Below are 23,464 nucleotides of genomic sequence, written 5' to 3'. Positions count from 1 at the left end.
AATTGATAGGAGCCCTGTTTGCTCGGTGGTTAATACGCTGAGCTGCTAACCAAAAAGGTCAGTGGTTTGAACCCACCAGCTGCTCCATGGGAGAAAGATGTAGCAGTCTTCCATAAAGATTTATACAGCCTTGGAAGCCCTATGCAACAGTTCTACCCTGTCCTACAGGGTTGATATAAGTTGGAAACAATTTGACAACAGTGGGTTGGGTTTGGTTTTTGGTATCCATTGACTGATTCATTCCTTTAAGAAACACAAGCACTGTTCTAGGCACTGGATAATACAGTAGTAAAGAAAACATACAGAAAATTCTTGTCCTTGTAGTGTTTATGTTCTAGTTGGGGGAGACATATAATAAACAAAATAAATCAGTAAAATATATGTTAGATAGTAATAAAACTACAGGGAAAACTAGAACAGGAAAGAAGATGGGGGTGTGGAAGAAGGTGGAGGTCTACAGTTTTAAATAAATAAATCAGAGAAAATGAGCAAAGACCTGAAGGAGGTAAAGCAATATAGATATCTGGGTCAAGAGTATTACTGGAAGAAGGAATACCAAATAAAAAGGAAGGAATGTGTCTGAAAATTTCAAGAGCTAGCAAGATGATCAGTGTGCCTCATTTGCCTCTAATCATAGAAGAGAAATTATATCTTCTAAATATGTACGTATATGACCATTGGTTAAAGTTGAATATAGATTCACATGGTCAGGCAGATCCCCAAATTCCATGCAGGGATTCAGAGCAAAAAGATGAGAAAAGAGCATAAATGTGTTTTTCCAAGGACTGCAATGTTACAAACTGCTCTATCAAAAGGGCAAGGTAGGCAGACTCCATCATTATCACTAACTGTGTAGCAAGGATCAGCACGAATCCAATTCTCAGCAGGAAGTGGATTCAGACATCATCTTCCCACATTTCCACTCCTGGTTGCCAGCCACTTCCATGGCAATTCCTTTCTTTGACCCTAACCACACAGAGTTAGGTCAGACTTCATGCCAGCTATCCTGAGCTGGGTCAAAACATCCTTGGTCACCCAAGGTCAGGTTATTAGGGAGCAGCTGTAGGCTCAGGAGTCTGCACAACTCCTTGCACTTCAGAGAAGCTGTTCTTTGTCTCTCTCTCTAGTCCCCTGGGACTCGATCACAAGCTAGAAGAATTCTATCCTTCATTGACCGTTTATGCAGTCTTTCCCTATCACCCAGCCACCCAGAGCTGGATCTACACAAATTGACTCTGTACTGCCAGCCCCTGCTGGCTCATTGCCCCCCATGGGTTTGTTAATTTTCTATAACGGCTCACAAAATCACAGAGACTGTTACCTATACTTACAGTTACCCATTCATTATAACCAGAAAGGGTACAAGCAAAGAGATCCATCAAGGCAAGGTCTAGAAGAGTTCTTGGCACAGGGCCTCCATTGCCCACAGCGACATGCTACTCCCTTTCCTGTGCATGTATGTTCTCACTGATCAGGGAGGCCCAAAGAGAGTACTCCAAGGTCCTGAGTCTCCTAGTCATTGGGAGTTCAATGAATATGTGTAAGTTGGGCCTTAATGCATAGTTATGATTTATTTAATCAATGAATATGCATGACTGCATTAGGCTTCCCCTCTCTTCCTGAACTTAGTTCTGCCATGTGTGGGACCTGTGTAGGCCTTACTTGCTTGGCTATTTTGGAAAACAAATGCATCTTGATTGCTTGAGTTATTTTCAGAAACGAGAGTCAAAGGGCCAAGCCAAGTTCTTTGTCCCAGTTACTATTAAAAATACTGGGATAAAGACCAGACTTACTGGTCTGACTGTGACTGGAGGAACCCCTGAAACTATGGTCCCCAGATACCCTACTAACTCAGAAGACACTCCTGAAGTCCACCTTTCAGCCAAAGATTAGGCTGGCCTATAAAACAAACAATAACACACATGAGGAATTTGCTTATTAGCTCAATCAAGTGTAAGAGACCAAGTAGGCAACACCTGCCCAAAAGCAAAGATGAGAAGGCAAGAAGGGACAGGAAGACTGGATGAATAGACACTGAGAACTCAGGGTGGAAAGGGAAAGGGCGGAGAGGGCTGACACATTGTGGGGATTGCAACCAATGTCACAAAACAATTTATGTATAAAATTTTTGAATGAAAAACTAATTTATGCTATAAACTTTCATGTAAAACACACACACACAAACTGGGATAGTCAGTGTCTTAGGCCAGGTTCCCTAGGAAACAAAGCCCGAGGCAAGGATTAAGAGTTGAGTTCTTATTTGGGCAGTACAATCCCAGGGTGGAAAGCACAAGGGAAATGAGACAGGGAAGAATGGGAAGCAGTGCAAGGTGATGGAGGACTTCTCTTCATTGCTAAATAGGAACCATGAACAGGACAAAGCAGGTGACCCTGCAGGGGCATCTGTCCAGCCATGCAGGAGCTCCAGAAGCTGTGCTTAGCCCAATGCAGGGGAGGGAGAAGGGAGAAGAAATTTATCAGTGGGCTTCCTGCCATCAAGGAGCCCTGGTGGCTCAGTGGTTAAGCACTCAGCTGCTAACAGAAATGTCAGCGGTTCGAACCCACCAGCCACTCCGTGGGAGAAAGATGTGGCAGTCTGCACTGTAAAGATTTACAGCTTTAGAAACCCTGTGGGGTAATTCTACTCTGTAGTATAGGGTCACTGTGAGTCAGAATCAACTTTGCAGCAGTAGGTTTGGTTTGGTTTTGGGTTACCGTCATCATCTTTTCCCACCGGTCAAAGTTCATCCCACAGGTGGTTAACAGCTGTCCCTCCACTGTCAGGTTGTGAAATCTCTCTCTAGTCCACTGCTTGGGAAGCCAATTCCCATGCCTGTGGTGTGATATTTCATTGAAGTCTAGAAGTGGTGAGAGGAGACAGAGACCAGGCATACACCTGGTGGCTTGATTAGCACTCCAGCTGCCCAGGGACCAAGCCCTGCGTTACCAGGCAAGCAATTGGCTGGCTCCAGCAATGGAAATGTGGAGTATCAAGTGGAGTTGGTAGGAAGGGGCTGCAGCTGAGGCAGAGCAAATGGCTGAGGGCCTAGAGGTGGAAGTGCTGAGGGCACCGGAACATGTATTGTGTCCAGAATAATCAATTAATAGTGCTTCTCAAGAGCAAATGCTTATATTACCCTAAAAACAGTGAGACAAAAGCTGCAATTCCCCTAAGTTTGGAATAAATTGTGTAGCTTAGTACTATATTTAGAGACCCTGGGGCACAGTGGTTAAAAGCTATGGTGACCTATAGCTGCTAACCAAAAGATCAGTAGTTCGAATCCACCAGCCACTCCTTGGAAACCCAATGGAGCAGTTCTACTCTATCCTATGGGGTTTCTATGAGTTGGAATCAACTCAACGGCAATGGGTAATGGGTAGTACTGTATATATATGTTTTGTGTCAAGAAGAGGGTTAGAGGATGGACTGGGAGAAGAACAACCTAAACTATAACTAAGAATGAATAGAGAGTGATGTGAATCTGGTACTGTCTTGGGAATACCAGCTAGATTCCTGAAGTTTCCCTAAACAGGTCAGTTTCTACTACAAAAGTGTCCCAGAGAAAGTTAAAATGAATAGGAGAGTACAAAAACCAGGGTTAGAGGATAAAAAAGAAATCAAATCAATTTAATTGACTTAATACGGCTAAGTCTCTTACTTTTTGAAATGGCATTTGGGGTAATTTGATGGATTTAAGCAAAGCTGAAAAATCACTGTATGAATGTTATAGGCATCTAAAATACTGGATCAATTATTCTGCTATTTTTTTCAGTTCAAATCATTTAGAATTATTGGAGACAGATAGTCATAGAAGAAACTCCAAAAATTTAGTTTAGTAAAATGTAGTATTATTTACAAAGTGAAGCAAGTCTAAAGGAACAGAAACATATAAATATATAACCAAGTATATCATTAAGGCAGAACTGCATGCAACACATTTTTGGTGTGTGCCATGAAAAATCGTTATGATGATTGAATTTAGAATTAATGAAGTCCCTGACTTCTCTCCAGTTCTTTTCTGCCGTTCTTCCTGCCTGTGGACCCGATGCCTGCATTCTGGCTATGATTCTTTGGCCTTGCTCTTGTCTGCTTTCTCTCTGAAAAATATCTTTACAAAAATTTGGTCCATAGAATTGGTCTGTTGAACTTTAATTTGGCATCATAGCAAGATCATGTGCGTTTTGTTAGCCAATTACTCGTTCAAGAGATTCCTCACAGAGTCTGCAGCTAGAAGTGACCTTTAGAGTGTCAGAACCAACCTTTCATTTTACACCGGGGTAAGCTCTGGTTTTTTTAAGCTCTGGTGGTGCAGTGATTAGGTGCTCAGTTGCTAACCAAAATGTCAGTGGTTCAAACACACCAGCAGCTCTGCAGGAATAAAATGTGGCAGTCTGCTTCTGTAAAGAGTACAGCCTTGGAAAACCAATGGGGCAGTGCTACCTATAGGGTTGCTATGAGTCAAAAGTGACTCCATGGCAGTGAGTTTGGTTTTTGTCTTGGAAACCAAAGACGAAAGAAACTCACTTAATGCCTCCCAACAGAAAGAGAACTGACTTCTGCCAAGACCCATTTTAAATATTTACTTACATTTCTACACACAGGTAGGAAGCATGAGTAAAGAAGAGGTTTGTGATCCAGTTAAAGCAAACGGCTCCTATATTAGCTATCTATTGCTGCATAACAAATTGCCCCAAACTTAATAACTTGAAACAATAAAATTTTTTTACTCACAGTTTCCACTGGTCAAGAATCTCCATCACTAATCTAGGTGTCATCATCATAGGGTTGCTACAAGTCAGAATCAACTCGACAGCAACAGGCTTGGGCTAATCTAGTGTTGCTCTGAAGGTACCGTGAAACCTGTGAGAACCGAAACTCAGTGGGACTGCCTTGTTTTTTGGGGCCTCACAAGTTTTTTGCCTTTGACAGGGTACAGTCTTACAACATTTATTTTTATTTTTTAGATGAAGGTTTACAGAACCAAACTAGTCTCTCATCAGTCATTAAACATGTTGTTGTATGACATTGGTTAACAACCCCAGGACATGTCGACAAACCCCTTTATCCACCCTGGGTTCCCTATTACCAGATTTCCTGTTCCCTCCTGCCTTCCAGTCCCTGCACCAGGGCTGGTGTGCCCCTTTAAAAAAAAAAAAAAGCCCCTTTAGTCTTGTTTTATTCCATGTGCCTGTTCTATCTTTGGAAGGGTGAACCTCAGGAGTAACCTCATTACTGAGCTGAAAGGGTATCTGGGAGCCATACTCTTAGGGTTTCTCCAGTCTCTGTCAGGCCAGCAAGTCTGGTCTTTCTGAGTCAGAATTTTGATCTCATTTTTCTCCAGCTCTGTCTGGGACCCTCTATTGTGATCCCTGTCAGAGCAGTCAGTGGTGGTAGCTGGGCACCATCTTGTTATACAGGACTCAGTTTGGTGGAGGCCCTGGTAGATGTGGTACATTAGTCCTTTGAACTAATCTTTCCCTTGTGTTTTTAGTTTCCTTCATTCTTCCTTGCTCCCAAAGGGGTAAGACCAGTGTAGTATCCAAGATGGCCACTCACAGGCTTTTAAGACCCCAGACACTACTCATCAAAGCAGAATGTAGAACATTTTCTTTATAAACTATGTTATGGCAATTGAGCTAGATGTTTCCTGAGACCATGGTCTCCACAGCCCTCAGCCCAGCAATTCGGTCCCTCAGGGAGCATGGATGTGTCTATGGACTACCATGACCTTGCCTTGTACAGGTTGTGCTGACTTCTCCAGTGTTGTCTACTGTCTTACCCTTCACCAAAATTACCACTTATCTATAGTCTATCAAGTGTTTTTCCATCCCCACCCCTCCTTCATAACCACCAAAGATTGTTTCTTTTTGTATGTAAACCTTTTCATGAGTATTTACAGTAGTGGTCTCATACAATATTTGTCCTTTATGATTGACTTATTTCACTCAGCATAATGCCCTCCAGATTCATCCATGTTATGAGATGGCTCACAGGTACATCATTGTTCTTTAGTGTTGTGTAATAGTCCATTGTGTATATGTATCACAGTTTATCCATTCATCTGTTGATGGGCATCTAGGTTGTTTCCATCTTTTTGCTATCGTGAACGATGCTGCAGTGAACATGGGTGTGCATATGTCTACTTGGGTGATGACTGTTGTTTTTCTAGGATGTATTCCTAGAAGTGGGATTGCTGGACCATGTGGAATTTCTATTTCTAGCTTTCTAAGGAAGCACCATATTGTTTTCCAAAATGGTTGTATCATTTTGCACTTCCACCAGCAACCCATAAGAGTTCCAATCTCCTTGAAGCCTCTCCAACATTTGTTATTTTCTGTATTTTTGATTCGTGCCAGTAATGGTAGGCTAAGGTGGTATCTCACTGTGGTTTAGATTTTCATTTCTCTTGTGGCTAGAGATTGTATTTACTCATGTGTCTGTTGGCTCCTTGATTGTCTTCTTTGGTAAAGTGTCTGTTCATTTCCTCTGCCCATTTATTATTGGATTATTTGTCTTTTTGTTGTACAGGTGTTGGATTTTCTTATTGATTTTACAAATTAGACCTTTGTCTGATTTGTAGTAGCCAAAAATTTTTTCCCAGTCTGTAGGTTCTCTTTTAACTCTTTTGGTGAAGTCTTTTGAGGAGCATAGGTATTTAATTTTTAGAACATCCCAGTTATCTAGCTTATCCTCTGGAGCTTGTGTGTTATTGGTTGTGGTGCATATCCTGTTAATGCTGTGTATTACAGCCTCTAGCGTTGATCCTATTTTTTCTTCTATAAACTTCATAGTTTTTGGCTTTTTATTTTGGTCTTTGACTCATTTTAAGTTAGTTTGTATACATGATGTGAGGTATGCATCCTGTTTCATTTTTTTGCAGATGGACATCCAGTTTTGCCAACATCATTTGATAAAAAGACTGTCTTTTCCCCATTTGATGGATTTTTGGCCCTTGTGGAAGATCAGGTGACCATAGGTGGATGGATTTACATCTGGGTTCTCAATTCTGTTCGGTTGGTCAATGTATCTGTCGTTGTACCAGTACCAGGCTGTTTTGACTACCGTGGCTGTATAGTAGGTTCTGAGGTCAGGTAGTGCTTCTAGTCTCAGTCAAACCATTAAGTCTGGTCTTTTTACCAGAATTTGGGGTCTGCAAAACACTGCTTTCCTGATCCCTCAGCGATTGTCTGTTGTATTCCCTGTCAAGGCAGTCATCGGTTGTATACAGGCACAATCTAGTTCTTCTGGTCCCAGGCTGATGTAGTCTCTGGTTTGTGTGGCCTTTTCTATCTCTTGGGCTCATAATTACCTTGCGTTTTTGGTGTTCTTCATTCTCCTTTGCTCCAGGTGTGATGAGACGAACTAATGCATCTTAGATGGCTGCTTGCTAGCATTTAAGACCCCAGACACCACTCTCCAAAGTGGGATGCAGAATGTTTTCTTAATAGGTTTTATTGTGCCAATTGATTTAGACGTCCCCTGAAACCATGGCCCCCAAACCACTGCCCCTGCTACACTGGCCTTTGAAGCATGCAGTTTATTCAGGAAACATCTTTGCTTATGGTATAGTCCAGATGTGCTGACCTCTCCTGTACTGTGTGTTGTTTTTCCCTTCACCTAAAGAGTTCTTATCTACTATCTAATTAGTGAATACCCCTCTCCCTTGCTCCATCCCACTCTCGTAACCATCAAAGAATATTTTCTTCTCTGTTTAAACTATTTTTTGAGTTCTTATAATAGTGGTCTTATACAGTATTTGTTCTTTTGCAACTGACTAGTTTCACTCAACATAATGCCTTCCAGATTCCTTCATGTTATGAAACGTTTTGCAGATCCATCACTGTTCTTTTCATCAATGCGTAGTATTCCATTTTGTGAATATACCATAATTTATTTATCCATTCATCCATTGATGGGCACCTTCGTTGCTTCCATCTTTTTGCTAATGTAAACAGTAATGCAATGAACATGGGTGTGCATATATCTGTTCATGTAAAGACTCTTATTTCTCTAGGATATACTCCAAGGAGTGAGATTGCTGGATCATATGGCAGTACCATTTCTATCTTTTTAAGGAAGTGCCAAATTGATTTCCAAACTGCTTGTACCCTTTTACATTCCCAACAGCAGTGTATTAGTGTTCTAATCTCTCCACAACCTCTCCAGCATTTATTGTTTTGTGCTTTTTACATTAATGCCAGCCTTGTTGGAGTGAGATGAAATCTCATTGTAGTTTTGATTTGCAATTCTCTAATGGCTAATGATCGTGAGCATTTCCTCATATGTCTGTTAGCTACCTGAATGTCTTCTTTGGTGAAGTGGTTGTTCATATCCTTTGCCCAATTTTTAATTGGGTTATTTGTCTTTTTGTAGTTGAGTTTTTACAGTATCATGTAGATTTTAGAGATCAGGAGTTGATTGGAAATGTCACAGCTAAAAACTTTTTCCCACTCTGTAGGTAATCTTTTTACTCTTTTGGTGAAGTCTTTGGATGAGCATAGGTGTTTGATTTTTAGGAGCTCCCAGTTATGTAGTTTTGCTTCTTCATTGTTAGTAGTGTTTTGTATTCTATTAGGCCATGTATTAGTGCTCCTAGCCTTGTCCTTATTTTTCCTTCCAAGATCTTTATCATTTTAGATTTTATATTTAGGTCTTTGATCCATTTTGAGTTTGTTTTTTGTGTATGGTGTGAGGTATGGGTCTTGTTTCATTTTTTTGCATATGGGTATCTGGTTATGCCAGCGCCATTTGTTAAAAAGATTGTCTTTGGGCCGTTCTCAAATATCAGCAGCTCATGTGCTTGGATTTATGTCTGGATTCTCAATTCTGTTCCATTGATCTATGTATCTGTTGTTGTACCAGTACCAGGCTATTTGACTACTGTCGTGGTATAATAGGCTCTAAAATCAGGTAGAGTGAGGCCTTGCAATTTGTTCTTCTTTTTCAGTAATGCTTTACTTATCCGGGGCCTCTTTCCCTTCTATATAAACTTGGGGATTTGTTTCTCCCTCTCATTAAAAAATGCCATTGGAATTTGGATCAGAATTTCATTGTATCTACACATGGCTTTTGATAGAATAGACATTTTTACAATGTTAAGTCTTCCTATCCATGAGCAAGGTATGTTTTTCCACTTATGTAGGTCTCTTTTGGTTTCTTGCAGAAGTGTACTGTAGTTTTTTTTGTATAAGCCTTTTACATCTCCGGTAAGATTTATTCCTAAGTATTTTATCTTCTTGGGGGCTACTGTAAATGTTACTGATTTGGTGATTTCCTCTTCAATGTTTTTTTTGTTGTTGTTGGTGTAAAGGAATTCAACTGATTTTTGTATGTTTATCTTGTATTCTGATACTCTGCTGAACTCTTCTATTAGTTTCAGTAGTTTTCTTGAGGATTCCTTCGGGATTTCTGTGTATAAGACCATGTCATCTGCAAATAGAGATACTTTGACTTCTTTCTTGCCACTCTGGATGTCTTTTTTTTTCTTTATCTAGCCTAATTGCTCTGGCTAGGACCTCCAGCACAATGTTGAATAAGAATGGTGATAAAGGGCATCCCTGTCTGGTTCCAGATCTCAAGGGGAATGCATTCAGAATCTCTCCATTTAGGATAATGTTGGCTATTTTATTATGTTGAGGAATTTTCCTTCTATTCCTATTTTGCTGAGAGTTTTTATGATGAAAGGGTGTTGAACTTTGTCAAATGCCTTTTCTGCATCAGTTGATAAAATCATGTGGTTCTTGTCTTTTGTTTTATTTATACGATGGATTACATTGTTTTTCTAATGTTGAACCATCAATGCATACCTGTTAAGAATACAACTTGGTCATGGTGATTTTTTTTTTTTTTTTTTTGATATGTTGTTGAGTTCTATTGGCTGGAATTTAGTTGAGGATTTTTGCATTTAAGATCATGAGGGATACAGGTCTGCAATTTTCTTTTTGTGGCACCTTTACCTGGTCTTTCTATCAGCGATATGCTAGCTTCATAGAGTGACTTTGGAAGTATTCTGTCTTTTTCTATGCTCTGAAATACCTTTAGTAGTAGTGGTGTTAACTCTTCTCTGAAAGTTTGGTAGAACTCCTCAATGAAGCTGTCCTGGCCTGTGTTTTTTTTTTGGGGGGGGGGGAGTTTTTTTTATTACCTTTTCAATCTCTTCTTTTGTTATGGTCCTATTTAGTTGTTCTACCTCTGTTTGTGTTAGTTTAGGTAAGTAGTATGTTTCTAGGAATTCATCCATTTCTTCTCTGTTTTCAAATTTGTTAGAGCACAACTTTTCAAAGTAATCTGTTGTAATTCTTTTAATTTCAGTTGGGTCTATTGTAGTATCGCCCATCTCATTTCTTATTTGGGTTATTTGCTTCATCTGCTCTTTTTCTTTTGTCAGTTCATCCAATGGTTTATCAATTTTGTTAATTTTCTCATAGAATAAGCTTTTGGTCTTGTTAATTCTTTCAATTGTTCGTCTGTTTTCTATTTCATTTAATTCTGCATTAATTTTTGTTATTTGCATTCTTCTGGTGCCTGAGGGTTTCTTTTGTTGCTCTCTTTCTATTTGTTCAAGTTGTAGGGATAATTCTTTGATTTTGGCCCTTCCTTCATTTTGGATGTGTGCATTTATTGATATAAATTGACCTCTGAGCACTGCTTTCACTAGGCCAAAGGTTCTGATAAGAAGTGTTTTCATTCTCATTTGATTTTATGAATTTCTTTATTCCATCCTTAATGTCTTCTATAATCCAGTCTTTTTTGAGCAGGGTATTGTTCAGTTTTCAAGTGTTTGATTTCTTTTCCCTGCTTTTTCTGTGATTGATTTCTGCTTTTATGGCCTTATGGTCAGAGAAGATGCTTTGTAATATTTTCATGATTTGGATTCTGCTAAGGCTTGCTTTATGACCTAATATGTGGTCTATTCTAGAGAACGTTCCATGTGCACTAGAAAAGAAAGTATACTTGACTGCTTTTGCATGGAGTGTTCTGTATATGTCTATAAGGTCAAGGTGGTTTATGTATCTTGCAGCCCTGTCATAGGGTGCATAAATATTTAATGTGGTTATATCCTCATAGAATATTGTTTTGTTTTTTTTTTAATCATTATATAGTGTCCTTCCTTATCCTTTGTGGTGGATTTAACTTTAAAGCCTATTTTGTCAGAAATTAATATTGCAACTCCTGCTATTTTTGGATTGTTGTTTCCTTGATATATTTTTTTCCATCCTTCGAGTTTTAGTTTGTTTGTGTCTCTAAGTCTAAGGTGTGTCGTCTCTTGTAGGCAGCATAAAGACGGATCGTGTTTTTTTATCCATTCTGCCACTCTCTGTCTCTTTATTGGTGCATTTAGTCCATTTACACTCAGTGTAAGGATGGATAGGTATGATTTTAGTCTCGTCATAGTGACATCTTTTTTGTGTGTTGTTGACAGTTTTTTTTCCCACTTAATTTTTTGTGCTGAGTAGTTTCTCTTTACATATTGTCTTTTCCTCGCATTTGTTGTTGTTTATTTTGTTTCTACTGAGTCTCTATTTTTTTCTTGTATTTTATTTTGATGTGTAGGACAGTTTATCTCCTTCATGGTTACCTTAATACTTACCGCTATTTTTCTAAAGTTAAACGTAACTTTTATTTCTTTGTATTGCCTTGTCTTCCTCTCCATATGGAAGTTCTATGACTACATTTCTTAGTCCCTCTTTATTGTTTTAATATTGTTTTCTTTTACATAATAACATTGCTGTTTCCCTGTTTTGAGCTTTTTTTGTCTTGATTTATTTTTGTGATTTCCCTGTCTGGGTTGACATCTGATTGCTCTGTCCAGTGTTCTTGTCTTGAGTTGATACCTGATATTACTGCTTTTCTTACTGAAGAACTCCCATTAGTATTTCTTGTAGTTTTGTTTTGGTTTTTTTGAATTCCCTAAACTTCTGTATATCTGGAAATGTCCTAATTTCGCCTTCATATTTGAGAGTCACTTTTGCTGGATATAGGATTCTAGGCTGGCAATTTTTTTCCTTCAATGCTTTATATAAGTCATCTCATTGCCTTCTTGCCTGCATAGTTTCTGTCGAGTAGTCCAAACTTATTCTTATTGACTCTCCTTTATAGGTGACTTTTCGTTAATTCCTAGCTGCTCTTAAAATTCTCTCTTTGGTTTTGCAAGTTTGATTATAGTATGTCTTGGTGATTTTCTTTTAAGATCTACCTTATATGGAATTTGATGAGCATCTTGGATAGATATCTTCTCATCTTTCATGTTATCAGGGAAGTTTTCTGCCAACAAATCTTCAAAAATTCTCTCTTTATTTTCTGTTATCCTTCCATGTTCTTGTACTCCAGTAACTCGTAGGTTATTTCGCTTGATAGAGTTTCACATGATTCTTAAAGTTTCTTCATTTTTAAAAAATTATTTTATCTGATTTTTCTTCAAATATGTTGGTGCCAAGTACCTTCTCTTCAAGCTCACCAGTTCTGCCTTCCACTTGCTCAGTTCTGCTCCTCTTTGTATTGAGTTGTCTAATTGTGTAATTTTATTGTTAATCTTCTGAATTTCTGATTCATGTCTGTCTATGGATTCTTCCAGCTTATTAAATTTTTCCCTATATTCCTGAATAACCTTTTTAATTTTTTCAGCTGCTTTATCTGTGTGTTCCTTGGCTTGTTCTGTGTATTGCCTCATTTCCTTCCTGATGTCTTGAAGGGTTCTATATATTAATCTTCTGTATTCTGCCTCTGGTAATTCCAGGAAGGCACTTTGATGTATAAAATCCCTTTACTGTTTGTTCTGAGACTTGTTGAAGTGATCATGATCTGTTTCTTTTGTGTTTTGGTATTGACTGCTGTCTCCGAGGCATGTATAAGTTATTGTATTTGTTTATTTCATGTTTTCTTACTGTACCCTAGCTTCTTGCTTTGTTTTATTTTGATATGCCCAAATGTGTTGCTTGAGGGAGCTAGCTGGATTATTTTCACTTTTGAAGCTCTGACGTCCTGTCAGCAGATGGCTAGAGCTATTATCATATATATCAGTCTAGGAGTCCATTCACTTTTCTTGTATGAATTCAGCTCAAGTGTCCAGGTAGCCTGTCATCAAGTGTTTGGTACAGGTTCTGTCCTACAGTCTTAGAAGGACAGGGGTGTTTGGTGTAGGTACCGGTATCTGGTTGCAGCAGGGGGTCTCACTCTGAACAAGGCAGGGGGCTGAGAATCATCCCCCAACTGTCTCTGAGGAAACTGCCTCCTCTTCTCTAAAGTGACAGGTTGGTGGGTTCTGCAGATGGATTATGGGCACCCAAAGTTTTTGGTTGTTAGACTGGAAGGTACCAGTTGTCCTTGGACCCCTGTTATAGGTGGCTGGGTGACCTGAGTGGAGCCACCAGTTCTTAGGCCCCTCATGTGAGTAGGTGAGGACTCTAATAGGCAATATGGTGTCAAACATCGAACACCCACCTCTCCACTGCACAGCTGAAACACTTGTAGTCTGCTAACAAGGGCCTATTCTCCTGAAATAGGCCCCCACAGGTCTATTTGGGGGGGGAAGGTACTCAAAGTCCACGGATCATTTATGCTTGGACAGAAGCCACTTCTGTCCTGAGCTCCCCAGGTTAGTGGAGCTTGCAAATTATTTTTTCCCCCGACTGCAAATTTATTCCTTCTCCAAGGCCAGGAGGATGGCTCTAGGTGCTCAAAAGGGCTTATTGCAGGCCCAGGGAAATCAACAGTCATTGAAGTCAGCTTGGGGTCATGGGGGCTTGGTAAAATATATGCAAGCACTTAGCTTTTGCCGAAAGTGCCATTAGTCTCTGGTTCCGGAGGCGTGAGTAGGCTGTGTGGCTGGTGCTTCTCCGTTAGGAAACTGCAGATGAACACTAATACCAGCCCACCACAGCCACTCCTGGGAATGGTGCCTGAGGGCTCCTGGCAATTCAGGTCTGCTTCTGAACAATCTCTTCCTCCCCCTGCTGCTTAGTTCATTTTCTAACTTTGCCTTTGATGTTCAGGGCTCCTAGCTTGTCGTAAATACACTTGTTTCACTTGTTTTTTGGGTCTTTGTTTACGAGGGCTCGCCAGAAGCGTCTGTCTATTCAGCCATCTTGGCCCACCTCCTCCTACTATTATTGTAGAACTGTTAATTTCTCTTTTCAGTTCTGTTAGATTTTTTTTTATGTATTTTGAAGCCCTGTCATTGGGTGCATAGATGTTTATTATGGCTGAGTCTTCGTGATGGATTGTCCCTTCAATCATTATATAGTGACTTTCTTTCTCTTTTATGGTGAATTTTGTTTTAAAGTCTATTTTATCTGAGATTAGTTTGCTACTCCTGCTCTTTTTTGGTAGTTATTTGCTTGATGTATTTTTTCCATCCTTTGACTTTTAATATATTTATGTCTTTGTTTCTAAGGTGTGTCTCTTCTAGACAGTGTATTGATGGATCCTGTTTTTTTTTTATTCATTCTGTCATTCTGTCTCTTTAGGGTGCATTTAGGCCATTTACATTCAGTATAATTATTGATAGGTGTGAGTTTATTGCTGTCATTTTGTAGTGCTTTTTTTGTGGTGCTAACATTTTCTTTGTTCCTCTCATTCTCCTGTGCTGAGTTCCTTTTGTTTATGGATTTCTTCTTCATTTCTTTTATTTTTGTAGATTTTGTTTTTATTGAGACTTTATGTTTTTCTTCTTTATTTTGATGAGTAGGTCTGCTAACTTTCTTTGTGGTTACCTTGAAATTTACCTTTACCTTCCTAGGTTTGAACCAGTCTATTATTACTTGGTATCACCTTGCCTTCCTGTCTATTAGAAAGTTCTATACCTACACCATTTATTCCCTCTTTTATTTTTCTGATGTTGTTGTCATTTAGAGATTAACCTCTCTGGTCCCCCGTTGAAATTCTTTTGGTCTTGGATAGTCCTTGAGAGTTAATTTCCTAGGTTGGTATCTGGCTGGCACAATCTTGAGTCTTAGATTCAGACTGTGGTCTGATGGTCTTTGTTCTCAGACTGAAGGACTCCCTTTAAAAATTCTTGTAAATTTGGTTTGGTTTTTACATATTCCTGTTTATCTGGAAATGTCCTAATTTCACCATAATATTTGAATGAAAGTTTTGCAGAATATATTATTCTTGGTTGACAATTCTTTTCTTTCAAGGTTTGTATGTGTCATCCCATTGCCTTTTTGCCTGCATGGTTTCTGCCGAATAATCAGAGCTTAGTCTTATTGTTCCTCCTCTGTATGTGACATTTTGTTTTTCTCAAGCTGCTCTCAGGAGTTTGTCTTTGTCTTTGGTTTTAGTGAGTGTGATTATGATATGCTTTGATGTTTTTCTTTTGGGGTCTATCCTATATGGGGTTCGTTGAGCTTCTTGGATGGTCAGCTTTTTGTCATTGATGATATCAGGGAAGTTTTCTGTCAGCAATTCTTCAATGATCCTCTCTGTGTTTTCTGTTTTCTCTTCCTGTTCTGTAACCCCAATCACCTGCAAATTTTTGCTTTTGCTTGTATCCCACATAATTCTCAGGGCCTCTTCATTTTTCTTCATTCTTTTTTCTAATTTTTCCTCAAATACAGTTGTATCCAATTTCATTGATCCTGTCTTCCATCATTTCAAGCCAGCTCCTCAGCCCTTCTATGACACTGTCCATTTCTAAAATCTTGTTGTTTGTCTTTTGGATTTCTACTTGTTCTTTTTGTATGATTTCTAGTTGAGAATTTATTTTGGCATTTTGTTCCTGTATTATTTTCCTGAATTCTTCCATTTTCGTGTCTGTATTTTCCATGAATTTTTCTGCCTTTTCCATAAATTCTTCTATTTTTTCCTCATTTTTTCTTCTTTTTGCTTCAACTCTTGGGTTGCTCTGAATATTAGAGATTTGAATTCACTCTCAGGTAGTTCTAGTGCATTTTCTTCTACTGGAAAGTCATCTGATTTTTACTGGAACCACCCTGTCCTTTTTTTTTTTAATGTGTTTTGATATTGTGTGCTGTCTTTGGGCATTCAGTAGTTATTCATTTCTTCATTGTAGATTTGTTTGTGTCATCCTGCTTTTTGTTTTATTTGGTTATGTCTGAGTATACAGATTGCTCATTCTTTGTTGTTTGCCCATCTGTAGTAACGATAATTTTCACCTTCTTGTCCAATGGGCAGGGCCAGTCACTCAGTGATGGTGCAGCAAAGCAGGTCTAGCTGACGGGAGGGGCTGGGATAAGTTGTTTGTGGCACATACTAGGGCTGACATGGGCCAGGAATCAGTGCTAGGCAGGTTCCAGTAGGCCATGTCTGTGCTGTTCGTGGGTGTGATGTTCAGCATACAGTGCAGGTAGGCAGAAAAGAGGGGAAAGGTTGTGATGTGTGGAGCTAATAGGTGTATAGGAAAGAGGAGAGAGAAAATTGAGCCAAAAACTAACAAAGGGGGAAAAAAAAGGGAGCTTGCTCTTGGAGTGATGAGAAACCGAGAAATGGAGAAAAGGAAAAAGAAAAGAAAAAAACTAGTAAAAAATTCAGAAAAGAAAAGTCCCCAGGAGTCCCACTGGTAGGGCCTCACACACTGGGGAAGTGGCTCCCAGGCTTTGCAGTATAGCCTGGCTAGAAGGAGTATAGATATCACACAGCACCAGGTATTCAGGAGAGAGGAAAAGAAGGTAAGTATAGAGAGATGAGAATTAAGAAATGAAGGAAGACAGAAAGGGCAAAGAGAGAGAAAAAAAAAAAGAAAAGAAAAAAGAAATGCACCCAGAGATCCCACCTTCACAGCTGTGCAGATTGAGGGAGTGGCTCCTAAGGTGTGCAGTGCAGCCCGGGTAGAAGGGACTTGAAGCCATGAAAAGAAAAAGAAAACAAACAGAACAAAGCAAAACAAAACAAGGAAAAAAAAAGCCCCAGGGGTCCCACCAGTGTGGTTTCACAGGCCAGGGGAGTGATTCCCCAGTTGAGTGGGGCTTCACAGCCTTTCAAGAAGAAGCAAAGATTTCACTTGGAGCTAGGTGTTTGGGAGAAAGGAGGGGGGAGTGATGGGAGGCACAGAAGAAACCAAAAGAAACAGAAGGAAGGAACACTAGGTAAGGGAGCTGGCCAGTGTGGGTGGGGTGAATGCAAGCCAAAGCACTTGCCTCTCTACCAAGAGACTGCAGCTGGTAGAAAGAAGAGGAGGCTGAAGTGGGGAGGGGTGGAAGGGTGGGGGTTAGGAAACCATATATCGCTCTTTACCGGCTGTTCCGTCTCCTGCTGGGAACTTCATGAAGCTGCTTTCCTTACTCTGTGCCCACCAATCTCCGATGTGGGTGGGGAAAATCCAAGTGGCACAGATGCTGCACTTCCCAGCCGGATGAGTCACCACAGCAGCAGGGAGAGGATGGGGGATGCGAAAGCATATATTGCTGCTTACCAAGTGCTCTGTCTCCTACTGGGAGCTCCATGAAGCTGCTTTCCCATGCTCCCTGTTTGCCGATCCCCGATGGGAGTCCAAGACGGCGGATCTGTGCTGTTAGCTGATAGGACCCCTCCACACGTATCTCTCCTTGCTCTCTGTCCTCTGTCAGTTTCTTATTCCATTCAGTGTTTGGCTGAATTCTTTATCTCTTCATTTGACATTTCAGGTTCCAGGAATGATGTTTGCTTCTGTTTTACTTAGTTTTTCCGGTCTTTGCTGTGACGAGAGGGCATGGTGCTTCTGCCTACGGCGCCATGTTGGCCGGAAGCCCACAGTCTTACCACTTTTCTATCACTCTCTATTAGTGGAAAAAAAATTGATTTTTCTTTCTCTGATAGCTTTCAGCCTACACAGGTTCCAGCTTTTGCAGGTTTTACTGTATTTTGTAGATGTGATTATGTTTACAATAAGTTGACTTTAAGTCAAGGAGATTATCTTACATAACCTGCGCTGGCTTCTTAGACAGAACTGAGGTTTTTCTGAAAAAGAAGACATTCTGCCTGTGAACTACAGCTTCAGCTTGTGCCGGAGAGCTCCAGCCTGATGGCCTTTCCTGTAGTACATGGCTCACATTCTTCCTGTCTATGCCATCTGACAGCATCCTAGATGACTTTTTTGTCAAAGTGTAGGAACCCAGTCATTATGCTAGACTCTCATTTACTTGGCCCTCGCATCTCCAATGACCTTCTCTCTTACCTAGTTATACACATAATAATCACTCCGTGGACTTTATCATAGAGCTCTACCTCCAAGTTCACTGATTCAAGCATCTGACTTTCTGATTAGTCTCCTCTCCTTCCATCATCATTGCTCACCTACCTCAAATAAATCTTTTCTTCACTCTCATAGGGTCCTCCAGTCCTTTCAACCATGTATGTTATTCCAATATGTCAATCATTTTTCTTTACCTTCCTTCTTATTCAACTTAGAGTCTATGGTCCTTCGTTTCAAAACACTGTTTTAAACACATTGGATTGGACATAGTAGAAACAATGCTCAAATGTTTATTGAGCACCCACCATGTCTTAGTCACTGTGAGAAGCATTGGGGATTCACAAATTAAAGAAAAAAGAAAATACCCATTTTTTTATATTATAATTCTCCAACAGAAACTCAACCTAGATGAGCTCAACTACTCATTTTCTTTGTGCTAGAGATATTATTTTTATAGAGAAAGTCACTTAATAGAGAAGACTGGGCCACTCCATTGAAATGGCCCCTCTGCAATTATGCAGTAGTTCTATGGCAACTCACTCTCATGCTCTTTAATGACTTTTTAAAAATGTTGCCAAACCCCTCAAACTTCCAATACACTTACTTTCTCCCTCATTCTCAGGAGATGAACTTGTCCCTTATTTCACAAAGAATAAAAAGCATTTGTTAGTACTCCTTTATCTTCTATCTTCTAAGCACATAACTCTATCTTCATCCTTACCCAACTGCTTCCTTCCACTAAAATAGAGAAGTTGCTTCTATTGCACAAACTCCTCTCGTGTAAAAATATCTAACGTTTTCCCACGTTACTGCTAGATATCCCTCTATTGTCTCTCTTTTATAGCCAAGCTCATGAAAGAACTATTTTACTGTATTTACCTCCTCACCTCCCACTCACTCATTTTTGTTTCTCACTCTACTAAAGTTCACCTGTGACTAAGCTCAGTAGAGGAAGGGCTGACTAAACAGAGGTTGAAGAAAAACTAGATTGTCCAAGAGCCTGATGACATTGGAAAGGAAGGTCACCAATTGGCATTGTCATGTGATTTTTCCCAGCATGGCTCAATTGGTGAGGAAACAGAGGAGGCAAACTGTGGAACTGAGCCAGGTTGGGACTTTGTTGTGTTGAGTGTCATGAAAGAATGTAGAAACTGGAAATTAGGTGTTCTGGCTACAGATTATTTGAAATAACCAGATATTGGATCAAGGTGAAATATGTAAGAAAGTAAGGCCCAAAGGACTAATGGATTGAAAAAAAGAAGAAAAATGGAGGGCTCAAGGCCTAGAACTTTCTGTGAGGTAGGTGGGCAGCTGTAGAGAAAGTGAGAGGAAGCACATAGAGAATGAAAAGTTTAGGACATGATGGCCACAGAATGGAACACTTGAAAATGTAATTTCAGAGATGAAAGAGTTTGGGGTGGGGAGGAAGGGGATTTGTCTTAGTTATCTAGTGCTGCTATAACAGAAACACCACAAGTGGATGGCTTTAACAAAGAGAAGTTTATTTTCTCACGTAAAGTAGGCTAAAAGTCCAAATTCCGGGTGTCAGCTCCAGGGGAAGGTTTTCTCTATCTGTTGGCTTTCTCATTAATCTTCCCCCAGACTAGGAGCTTCTCTGCACAGGGACCCTGGGTCCAAAGGATGTGCTCTACTCCTGGCACTGCTTTCTTGGTGGTATGTGGCCCCCCGTCTCTCTGCTTGCTTCTTTCTTTTATATCTCAAGAGAATGCTTCAAGACACAATTCAGTCTTATAGATTGAGTCCTGCCTCACAAACACAACTACCGCCCATCCTCCCTCATTAATATCGTAGAGGTAGGATTTACAACTTATAGGAAAATGACACAATACTGGTAATCATGGCCCAGCCAAACGGATATGCACATTTTTGGGGGGACATAATTCGGAGTTATACATTTTTGGGTGACAGCTGTCAGAAAGCAGAGGTGAAGTTAAGGAATGGTGAAGCTAGGTTGTTGGATATAGTGTCTTCACAGATTTTGGAATCTCTCCAGATAGCAGGAGTGATGGAAAAAAGACAGTGAAGAGCCTGGGGCCAATCTTGAGAGAGTGAAGGGAAATGACTGAATAGTTAATAATCCATGTTTGGGATGAGGAAGTCAGAGATTAGCAAAGATGAATGGGACAAAACCTCAAAGGACAAATATCCTTTAGCAGAGACTGAGAAAGGAAAGGTTTAGAGACAGCAGTGCAGCCTGAGCTGATTGCTGACACTTCTTCTTTCCTGGCTTCAAGAAGAGGAGGTGAGTTTTCCTCTATGATCTCCAGAGAGGAAGGAGAGAAAGGGAGAATTCACTGAACAGAGCACAGTGGAAAGGTCTAGGTCACATGTCCCAACCTCTGTTCAGAGGACTCTAGACTCTTCCCTGAAACCTTGACGCTGTCCCATATGCCCTGGGCACCCATAAAAGTCCTAAAGTGGGGGGAGGGGAAGAAACATGGTTCCTGGCCTTAAAGAACTTGTGGTATGATGGATGGCTTTTGTGTGGCCTTTCTCACCATAGTCCTGTAACTCCTACCCTGGTGATTAGGCAGGACTGTGCAGATGCAGTAATCGTAGCCCACCAAGGGGATTAGTCAGTTTTGCCATCTTGTTGGGCTTGAAATGAGCCACCCCAGAGGTGGGAAAGAGAGGATCCTAACACTACTACGGAAGAACAGCCAGGAGCAGACAGCACATCTTTTGGACCCTGGATCCCTGAGCTGAGAAGCTTCTGGAACCAGGAGACCGAGAAAGAGAGTGAGCTGTAACCCTGAAAACAGTGAGAAGCGGTAGCAGGACAGGCCAGCAGGAGACCACACAATGGGCTTCCCGGCCCACGGAGCAAGAAAGACAAGTGCCTGTGGTTCCTCTGGGTACTTATTGGCAGAGGCTAAGAGAGCTTTGTAACACTTGAGCAGGGCAGAGGCCTATAGCCAGAGGGAGGTATGCCTGCAAGTACAGCTGAAAAGAAGCTGTCCTGATGGAAAAGCTGTATCGTGAGTGTTCCTGAGCTTGAATTGTAACCTGTTACTTCCCTAATAAACCCTATAATCATGAGTGTTGCCTGTGAGTTCTGTGTGGTCATTCAATAAATTATCAAACCCAGTAGAAAAGTAGAGAGTGCCGTGAGAGGGACAGTTGGTGTCAGAATTTGTAAAGACGGCAGAGAAAGGAAGCATGTCTATCCTCTGCCTCATATGAATCAGCCTTAGGCTGTTGATCTTAATCCTCCTTTTCCCTTTTGATGTTAGAGGAGGTCAGACTCCGTCCCACATTATTTTTTACAGCTGGTGTCAGAAGTGGGATTCCTTCCAATGGCTCCAGATTCATGAAAGCATGGAACTTTGTAAGAGAAAGAACAAAGGGGCTTGGGAAGTGAATCTTTTGATTCTTAGATGGTTACTTTGCTTGTTATTGCCTGTAATGACTGAAAGGAATTTTATGCTGCAGCTGAAGGCAGAAAAGCTTGGGGCAAAAGCCAGACCAGATAAACAAGATGACTGATAGGGACCTGGGGTCTACTGGTTCCACTCAGCAAAAGGCCCAAGGCCATATGCATATAAATAGGAAGATAATTAAAGAATGGACAAGGGAAAATGGTACTGGAATGTTTTAAAAAAAGGTTATGTGTTTAGTTGAATGTACTATGAATATTGAATGTTTCTCCTGCCTAGTCTTCTAAATCATAGCTAAATGTAAGATAGAAATGAATATTGGGTGTTACAGATTACAGAAAGCATGTAACTCTGCCTTCAGCCGGTACTTGATTGGATATGCTAAAAGGGAAACTAAGATTTGCCCAAGAGAAACACAGGCTATTTGAATGCAATAGCTGCATGTAGAGTGAGGGCTTAGGTCAAAAACCTGAGCTCCACACATATTTTGCATTTGAAAGGACACATAGAACCACTAGAACTGCTGAGAGAACTGGAGATTTACATTTGAAGGAAGGACCTGCAGGGAAAAAAAAAAAAGTGACTTGCTGTTTGAATTTCAAGCAAGTGGTTTGCTGTTGGATCCATCCAGGCAGAAAAAGTTATGTCCACCAGAAGGAGCCCCCTTCCAGGACTGGAAGACAAAGGGAGCCAGTGAGTAGATAGCTTGGTATGCTCGCTTGTGATGACCATCTGGGCCCACTCATGAGTGAAAATGGGGGAAGTGCAGCAATGAAGGGACAAGCTGAGTTTGGGCTAGGGGTGAGAGGAATGGCTGGCTGGTCAGAAGTAAAGGGAGTTGTGTGTACTCCTGAAGTTTACAGGTGAAACATGCTGACCTAGCCCAAGTGGGCTAGGGATGAGAGTGTGAAGGGGCTGTCTGAAGTGTGTGAACTCTCGAGCCTAAGGCTGTTACCCATTGCGACCTAGCTTGTATGGCTAGGGATGAGCTGACCAGAACTCGGCCAAATGAAGAGAAAGATGCTTAACAGCCAAATGGGCTGGTATGGATTCCTGCAATTTGATGGCTTGCTCTGGACTGCACTTTGCTTATGGATGCAGATGCTCAAAGTTCTAATCGGAACAGAAAATTCTTCAAGACCAAAGAATATGCTTGTCTCCTCAGGGTACCGGTTTGATAAGGATGGGAAGTTTAAACATTGGATATCTAAAATGCAGGGAGATAAAGGTGTGAAGTGGCTGGCTTACATCCTTTTGTGGGTGTGCTTACACTCAAGATGAGGGGGACAAAGGAAGATCCCCACTGAAATGGTTTCCTCTTTTCCTGATGGGTCTAGGGAAGAGAGGGTGGGGGAGATGCTAAAAAGATTATATGATTTGGTTGTGAGTGTTAATTGTTAACAGGGTTAACTGTGGTTGTAAAAGCTATAATTGTGGAAGCTGTAACTGTGAAAGAATGGACTAAGGGGAGGCACTGCTGGACTCGAGTACAGTGGCCAAACCTAAAGTCCCTTAAAGGTTTTGCGGTGCGGATACCTCCTGAAGCTCAGAGCAAGGGAATAATCTTCTCAGTTAAATTTTATCAGACACGAGAAAGGGTGAAGCAGAGATGATTTTAGAGAACCTGACCAGGTCAGATGAACACCTGCAGCAGATCTGAATGACTGGTGACTGAATAACCTCATCCTTAGTACTTTTTGCCCTACTGAAGGACTAATTGTTAATGACTGTTTTGTACTGGTAAAATGATTGGTAGAGGGAAGTTATCCCCCAAATAAAAAAGAACCATGGCCAAGAAGGCCAGGGGGTGGCCTGCAGTGTGATGGATCACTTTCGTGTGGCCTTTCTTGCCATGGTCTTATAACTCCCACCCAGGTGATGAGGTGGGACTGTGCAGATGACTGTAGCCCACCAAGGGGATTGGTCAGTTTTGCC

The sequence above is a fragment of the Loxodonta africana genome, chromosome 26 (genome assembly GCF_030014295.1).
Source record: "Loxodonta africana isolate mLoxAfr1 chromosome 26, mLoxAfr1.hap2, whole genome shotgun sequence".
Taxonomy (NCBI): domain Eukaryota; kingdom Metazoa; phylum Chordata; class Mammalia; order Proboscidea; family Elephantidae; genus Loxodonta; species Loxodonta africana.
The sequence above is the reverse complement of the archived record's forward strand: the minus strand, read 5'-3'. Positions refer to the sequence as shown.